The sequence below is a fragment of the Elaeis guineensis genome, chromosome 6, assembly GCF_000442705.2.
Source record: "Elaeis guineensis isolate ETL-2024a chromosome 6, EG11, whole genome shotgun sequence".
Lineage (NCBI taxonomy): Eukaryota > Viridiplantae > Streptophyta > Magnoliopsida > Arecales > Arecaceae > Elaeis > Elaeis guineensis.
Window position 1 is genome coordinate 84,049,232 of NC_025998.2, and position 9,004 is coordinate 84,058,235.

Sequence of the window (9,004 nt, forward strand, 5' to 3'; positions counted from 1 at the left end):
CCATAAATAGACCTTTGTAGCTTGCAGACCTTGTGATCATCATCACTGCATGTGAAACCAAGTGGCAATTCCATATAGATATCTTCCTCAAGATATCCATTTAAGAACACCGTTTTCACGTCCATCTGCCATATTTCATAATCGAAATAGACTACAACAGCAAGCAATGTGCGGATAGTTTTTAGCATGGCTACGGGCGAAAAGATATCCTGATAGTCAATGCCTTCGCGTTGACTATAACCTTTTGCTACGAGCCTAGCCTTGAATATCTCCACATTCCCATCTGCACCTATCTTTTTCTTGAAGATCCACTTACACCTAATAGGTACAATACCTTCAGGTAGATCTACCAAGATCCAGACTTGGTTTGAGTGCATCGAGTCAATTTTTGATCTCATTGCCTCTAACCATTTCTCAGAATCGATATCTGATATTGCCTCGTCATAGGTCTTGGGGTCATCACCATGAGCTTCATTTTTCATGAGGAACATTTTCTCTACTTCCTCTTGTATAGTACCTAAGTACCTTTCAGGAGGACAAAAAGCCCTAGTCGATCTACGAGGTGGAAGAGGTTGTGTTAGGACTGGTTCTAATTGATTTGGTTTCTCAGGTTCCTTAGCTCGTTGCTCTTGGGAGACATTCTTCTTGAGCTTAATTATTCTTCCGATGCCACCATCTTGAATAAATTATTTTTCAAAAAAAATAGCATGTCGATTCACAATCATATTGTGATCTTTCGAAATATAGAAATAATATCCTAATGATTCTTTAAGATATCCTATGAATCGAGCTCTAAAAGATCTGAACTCTAACTTGTCCACCTGCTGTCTCTTGACATGAGCCAGACAACCCCAAATTCTGAGATGACTCAGACTTGGCTTCTTACCATGCCATATCTCATACGGTGTGGTAGGAATGGTTTTAGAGGGAATCCTATTCAATACATATATTACTATCATGAGACAATGTCTACAAAGAAACTTAGGGAGATCCATGAAGCTCATCAAGGAACGGACCATATCTAGTAGGGTCCGATTTCTCCATTCTGAAACCCTATTGAGTTGTGGTATTTTAGGTGGAGTCCATTGAGAGACTATGCCATTGTCCTTAAGATAGTCTAGAAACTCCCGACTAAGGTATTCACCTCCTCGATCTGATCGAAGAACCTTAATGGGTTTTTCTGTTTATTTTTCTACTTCATGTCTGAATTCTTTGAACTTTTCAAAGGCTTCAGACTTATGTTTCATTAGAAACACATATTCGTAGCTAGACATATCATTGGTGAAGGAAATGAAGTAGACATAGTTGCCTCTAGCCGGCATATCAAATGGGCCGCACACATCTGTATGTACTAGGGCAAATAGGTCTGTGGCCCTTTCCCCATGTCCTGTAAAAGGGAGCTTGGTCATTTTGCCTTGAAGGTATGATTCACAAACTGGATATGACTCGAAAGTCAATGGACTCAATAGCCAAGATTTCTCCAATTTATTAACCCTGTCTTCCGCTATATGACCTAGCCTTAGGTGCCACAGATACCTATCATTTAGACTATCTCTAGGCCTTTTAATTCCTATGATATTCACATTTTGCTCGATATTAAATACAGATACATCAATATGTAGCTGATAGAGACTATTAATAAGAAAATTATTTTGTAACTTTATTATTTTCATAAAATATGTTACAATGGTTCTTATGAAAGCTAATCACATAGCCTTCTTATGCTAAACATGAAACAGAAATCAAATTTCTGCTTGCTGCAGGCACATAATAACAATCTCTATGAACTAAATCTAATCCTAACGGTAATCACAGAGGATAGGTTCCCATGGCCACAGCAGCAACTCTTGCTCCATTCTCGATGCGGAGGATCATATTCCCATCCCTCAGCCTCCTGCTCTCTTCAAGACCCTGCATAGAAGTGCACAAATGAGCACTAGAACCAGAGTCAAGTACCCAACTAGATGTAGAGAAAATCATAAGATTAGATTCTATAACGAGCATACCTCTAGAAGGACCATCCTTCTTGTTCTTCAGGGTGGCCAGGTACTGAGGATAGTTCCATTTCCAATGGTCATCTGAATTGCAGTGAAAATATTTTTCCTTTTCAGCAGCCTTCTTCCTCAGTTCCGTCTTCTTCTTTTTCCCATCCACCTTCTGCTTCTTTGCAGATTTCTTCTTCTTTCCAAAAGACTTCCTCTTGGAAGAAGTCCGCTCCATAGTAAGGACTGAGCCTTTTGAACTCTTCAAAGAAAGCTCAGCCGTAACCAACATGTTCATTAACTCAGCCAAAGTACACTGCATCTTATGCATATGGAAGTTCATGATGAACTGACCATATGCATCAGACAAGGATTGAAGGATCACATCAATCTGAAAAATCTTATTTAAGATGACATCGAGCTTCTCAAGCTCTTCAAGGTCCTTGATCATTGTCAAACAATGATCTTGGACTGACTGTCCATCATGCATTTTAACCTTAAAAAGCCTTTGGCAGACTTGATACTTGGCTGCGCGACTTTGTTCACCAAACAACTCTTGTAGGTGAGACAACATTTGGCGAGTAGTTATAATATTCTCATGCTGGCATTGCAAGTCATCAGACATAGCACCCAACATGTAGTACCTGACTTTGTTATCTTCATCCGTCCACTTTTCTAGAGACGCTCTCTGTTCAGCAGTCGGACATGCTGGCATGGCAGGTGGATCCTGGTCCAAGACATGAGTTAGTTTCTCAGAACCCAGAATAATTCTGTAGTTCCTCAATTAGTCCTTGAAATTGGATCCAGTCAATCTGTGGGTGTCTAGTATTTTGGTTAGGGGGTTGGATGCAGACATGTTTCCTGTAGAGAGTCAAGAGTTTCTAGTTAGATTTTGTAATCAGACTTAACCAATTTATTTAGAGATTTTATTTTTAAATAAATTAGGCTCCCACTATTTTCTCAGATCCCTACACTCCCTAGGTAGAGATGTGAAAATCTCCATGATTAGTGATTTCTAGTGGGTGGTGTGGTCTCACCGACTGGCTCACCACCTCACCTAATAGTTATTGGTGATGGGTCAACTGATGAGTGGACAACTCTTGTCCAATGATTCTCTAATCATGGTGCATCCAAAACTTGGTCTCATTTGTGAAGCTCACCATGCCCGAAATATTGCTCCAATCCTTAGTTAAGTCATACCCACCATTTGCATGATTTATATTCCTACTTGGGTCCCTCACCGTATCCAAAATATTGAGCACAACCCATCCTCTAATCCGTAGCATCCAATGTCTAATGGACATGGTTGCATCTTTTCGGTGCAACTGAGCCACTGTAACCAGCCAAGAACAATCAACTTCGGGAAGGGCCCGCACATCCACAATGGTGGAAGACCTTAGACTTAATATTTTCTTAGAGAGATTTGATTTAGGTCTCACTAAACTTGACTTGACATAGTCATAACAATTATGACTAACCTAGTGACATGGATTAGCTTGAATTGTTAGCCATCACAAATCAGAACTAGATCGACACATATGGTCAGGTAAGTGAGACTGGTGGGAGGGATATGCCATTAACTTGACAAGAACGTATTTGAGTCGAGTAGCTCCCAATTAAAAACCAGTCGGTCACATCTACCCAACTTACCTTAGACACCAAATTGTCGAACCAGAACCAATTGAGTTAGCCTACAATCCAGGCTCTAACCATTGAGCCAAATTAAGTCTTAACTTGATCGAGTCACATCTAAATGTGATTCAACCTTGACCTAGACTTAATCCTATTAGGCTGATTAATTATTAGCTTTCATGATCCCACCTAACCAATTTTTGATTTGATTTGATCAACCGCTAGACCTAATTGAGCTACCCAAGCCCGAACCTAATTTTATGAAAATAATTTAGATCTGAAATTCTCAATTTTAGATCTAATTTAATTTTATAAGCTTAATTCATTAATTAAGTCTTGGGTTCATAAACAAAATATGTAAATAAATCTTAGGGTTTCAGGATCTAGGGTTTTGCAGAAAAGTAAGTTTGATTTCTGATTAAGGATGAACGCGCAGCACCCTTACACGCCATAAGAACATCCCATTGAATGGGAGGAGAGGGTCTTAAACCCTACTTTGTTCTTATGACCGGATGGCCATGAGGAACACCTTAATCAAAAATATTGATTTGATTACAAAACTAGTTAGATATAAGTTACATATCACATATATAATTTCAGATCTAACTTATACATGCTTTGCATACATCTCAAGTATTAAAATTTTATCTAATTAGAATGCTTTCAGATCTAATACATCACATGTAATATCTAAAAAATAAGATTTAAATTGAAGTATTTAATATAAAATCTATTCTAGACAGTTACTAGAACAATTCTACAACTAGTCTAGGCATGCAGCAGATCAATCTTATGAATTAATTAAATTTTATTTTTTATTTTTTAATTTGAGTATAATATTTATAATATTAAAAAATTAGATAATAAATTAGATCTAACTTATATTTTAATCATATTAAAACATAAAACTTCAAGACTATTCATAGTTCAAACTATTCCTAGTCTAGTCATGCATCTCATACATGTTAGATCTGCTTAGATTTAATTTTTAATTTTTTAATTTTAGATCTAATCATATCTGATGTGATATCTAAAATCCATTAATATCAGATAAATAAAAATAAAAATCAAATTTAAATTAGATCTGAAATAGAGCCATGAACTTGGCTCTGATATCAGTTAAAGGAAAAACTGCCTTTTTCCTTGTAGGATCTTCCAGATCTAATGAGATCTGGGATGAAATATTTTAAAAAAAATATATTCTATGATATTTTAGATCTAAGATCTATTATATTTAATTCTTATTATCTAATATTTAATCTAAAATTAAATCTAAAACTTGAGGATTAGAGAAATACCTTTAGGGTAAATAGATTACCATGTAGATGATCGCAGCAATGCCCGAGGTTCAAAAAATAGCCACGTAGTCACCTGACCTCTACTGGTATCCACTTAAGCAAAATCTGGATCATCTTCTCCTCACAAATCTTTGCTCCAAAAATTAGATCTAGATCTGATCTGGAAGATCTTCAAAAGATCTTCTGAAGCTGGAGTAGCAGCTTCTTGACAAATTCCTGCAGCCTTCTGATCAGGGAGCCACCACGCCTTGGACAAGCACCAGACGGATGCCCAACTTTTTGGATGTGAAGAGGGGTGGGAGAGGAGTAGAGGGGGTATAGATAAGTAGAGGGGTTTCATATTTTTGCTGGGTATTGAGCAGATTCTCTAAACCCTAGGCGCAGATAGGGTTTAAATAGACCCTGCTGCGCCATGCAGTGCCACATCATTCGACCAATTAGAAAATTTTAATTAATTCTAAAAAAATTTTGATTGGTGGAATGATATCATCTGATCATATCAGATAAGAATCCCACCAAACTCTCCTATTATTGGTGCCAACACTGGATAAACACAGTGAGATTGGTGCCCAACAGTTTGAGTCGATCAAGGCATAAAGTCCTCATCTCATGGGACTCTATCCTTATCCACTTGGGGCACATGCCCAATCTGATCATGGTGCCCACTTTGAGGCTTAATTTAGCAGGTGGACACTCTACAAAAGCTCTTCGATAACCTCTTGCCAAGTGGCCTTCAGTTCAAGATCCATAAGTCAACGTTTGACAGATGTCCTAAAACGAAAATGGAAGGTGACAGAAATTGGCAGGTGTTATCTTAAATTCATCTCATGAATTAAGATAATTTTTTTTTGAGCTGAACTGGCTCCAGTCAGACTGAGAGAAACCTTCTCAAGGTTCTCTGGGTGAGTCAAATCACATTTGACTCAGTCGAGATGAAAAAGATTACACGAAGAGAAAATTAGGCTAAATCGTGTGCTGGCACGATTTTCTTGAACCTAATTGGATCTAATCCAAATCAATCGAACTGGGCTAGCTCAATTGATGACATCCAGACCCTAACACTTATTTGTGTGACCCAGCTAGGTTCATTTTTGTATGGTAATGAGACATATCGTGATCTCATCATCGATATCATCGAAACTCCTTTCGATGGACCAGAACTCTTCTGATTTAGATAATTAGAATGATCGATCATCAAGATCATTCTAATTGCTCCCAAAATCCACCAGTGACACCTACCAGTATATGATGGCAATCCATCAGAAATAAAGATGAACCTCTCGGTGCATCTACCTGTGTGATTGAGTTCTTCTATCATGAGTCCCGACTGAATTAGGATTAAGATAAACTCGTCAAAGCTAACTTCAGTCATATGAATCAATCGATCGATCCAAGTCCAATGTGAAACCCCAATAGAAAAATCTTTTCCATTATTTTACTCTACCATGGCCATGGACTTAAGAACTTGATCTTTCGATCATCATAGGACTACTCTTATCTACCGAGGTTGATAGATCCCATCTTGGTGCGATCTGGTTCCTACAATGAATATGCTACAGCCAACATACACCTCAGAATTCTGAATGGTTAGGAGACTGAGTTATAGTGTAGTCAAACTATAACACACTCAAGGTGAACTGTCGATGTACCTCAGGTCAAAGATCTAGACACACGACTGCAGCATCGAGCTAGTCATCGACGAGAAGGTAGACTTCCTTATGACTGCTCGAGGTGGTCACGCTCAGTACTCTCATTCTCAATGAATACCTGTACTCTCACTCTGGAGTCTCCACACCGTAGACTCAAGACTCATCTATCCTAAGAAAGTGATCGTACACCAATCTTTCGGATCGATCACCATCCTCGTGATGATCCTATGGTCAGGAGCTGTTTATGAGTTAGTTATGTAAATTCATGCTTTAAATTTCTAACTCTTGAAAATATGAATTAACATTCCTACTAACTCAAAGGATGTATCACAGACATAATAAACACAATGTGATAGTAGAATAACCTTTTCATTCATTTATAGTCAAAATTATAAATTTGTCCTTACATTTGTACAGGAATGTGTCAGCCAATTTGGTATCTAGGGCACACATCTAACAATTGCGATGGGACTTTTCTTTAAAATTTTTCAACTCATGTAATGGCTTTTGTTATTTGATAATAAAATCAGGTTTTGATTCATCATTTTAGCTGCATCTTATTATGTTTAAGATTGTGATGAACCCCAAAGATTAGGATAATAATTTTAGGAGACAAGAATGGGTCATGCTAGTGAGATCTAAAATTCTAAAATCTTAATCTTAAATATTTCTAACCATAGGAGCATTGAGTCGGAGATCAATATTCTGGATAGATTAACACATCCTATGTATGCTCGATGGAGAGGATGGCAGATCCCACTAGCCACTTGTGTATGGGACACTAACACAAGGATGTGGGTACTCATTTAAAAATGAGTCCACTGAATTAACTGAATGAAAGAGAACATCTTATGGAAGCCTTACTTACATGTCAAAGATGGTTCTCTAAGTTAGAGTTATGCAAGTGATCCTTAGACCTGAGATCACTATGGTATCTTATGCACATAAACCTATTTTTTGGTTCATACCCAGACATGACATTAAGATATGTACAAAATATTATGGATATGGTGGAGTGTATATGAAGGTAATAAGTGGGTCAACATGGAATCGATCATTCCTAATAAGAGGAGATCACATCCTGTGTATTCTTATCCCTAGATGACTTGGGAAAAATCTTTTGATCAAAAGCAAAAAGGAGATTAGAAAGAGTTTTTAATACTTCATTATCAAAGTGATCATTAGTTAATTGAGAATCGATAGAAATATGTGTTTGAGTTTGACATAATTCCATACTCATGAACATATTCATGATGCAGGGATGATCGAAGGATTGAATTGCATGGTAACTTGCTACTGAAGGGTCTATTTGATATTTCTATTAAATTTTATATCTTCTAAGTAGTCATAATACATTGCTAGATATCAATCTTAACTTATAGATTTGATCAAATTAAAGAGTTTAATTCGATGGCCAATTAGAAATGATTCTAATTGTTGAACTCAGGTTAGCTCGATTGGACCTAAATCGATTAGATTGAAATCTAATTAAATTTGGCCAATTTATATCTAAACCTACTATTAGCTAGATGTGAAACCCAATGAGTCATACATATATAAAAATTGGCTAAAGATTCTTTTGATAAGGTTGATTGGAATTTTGGATTCAATCAGGCTTCCTAATAAGCATGCTAGCATGTGTGGAAACCCCAGCTCCTTTGGAGATCAATTTGGTCTCATCCCTTGCTAATTTGTTAGCCCAATTTGGTGGACATCTGGGATGGTCATGCCACCTAGAAGCAACTAAAAAGGGATGCCATATCTCATGTTAATGCCAAAAATCAAGAGTCCAAGTTGTGAAGGACTCTTGGCGCAAAAAAGAGGAGCGCACGTGCTCTTTGGTTTTGGCGTATAGAAGGACCAAGAGTCCTTCTGCTTTGGGTCTCTAATTTTTATGACAATAAGATTAGATCTTGGACCACCTACAACACTATTTAAAGTATGAAAAATCATAAGGATTATGCATGAAATTTTTTCTGGAACCTTGCCACGCATGCGAGAGGTCTTCTGGATGTGCGAAGAGACACGAAGACTCCTTCTATTTAAGGAGTCTTAGGTGACAATTTTATCTAATATTTTTTTTTGATAAAGATCACATTTAAATGTTGATTATGTGTGATTAATCTAGAAAATTATCAAATGTTGTATCATTGCTTTTGTTTCCCTTTTCTGGGCATGCACGTGCGCGATAGAGAAAAGACTCACGCATCTCTCTGCGATGAAGAGTCCTTCTATGGTTCAAATTCTAATTCAAATATGGTGTCACTTGTTGATAGCCTTCCCATTTGAATTAGGATTATGTGGCAAAAATTCATGCTAATTTGGAATTAGAAGAGACACCAACTGCATCTCTTTCTAGGCATGCACGTGTGAAAGGGAATTAGTCGACGTATCACACCCTGAAGAGTCCTGTTTAAGACTCTTAGATAAGTAAAAGGAGGAC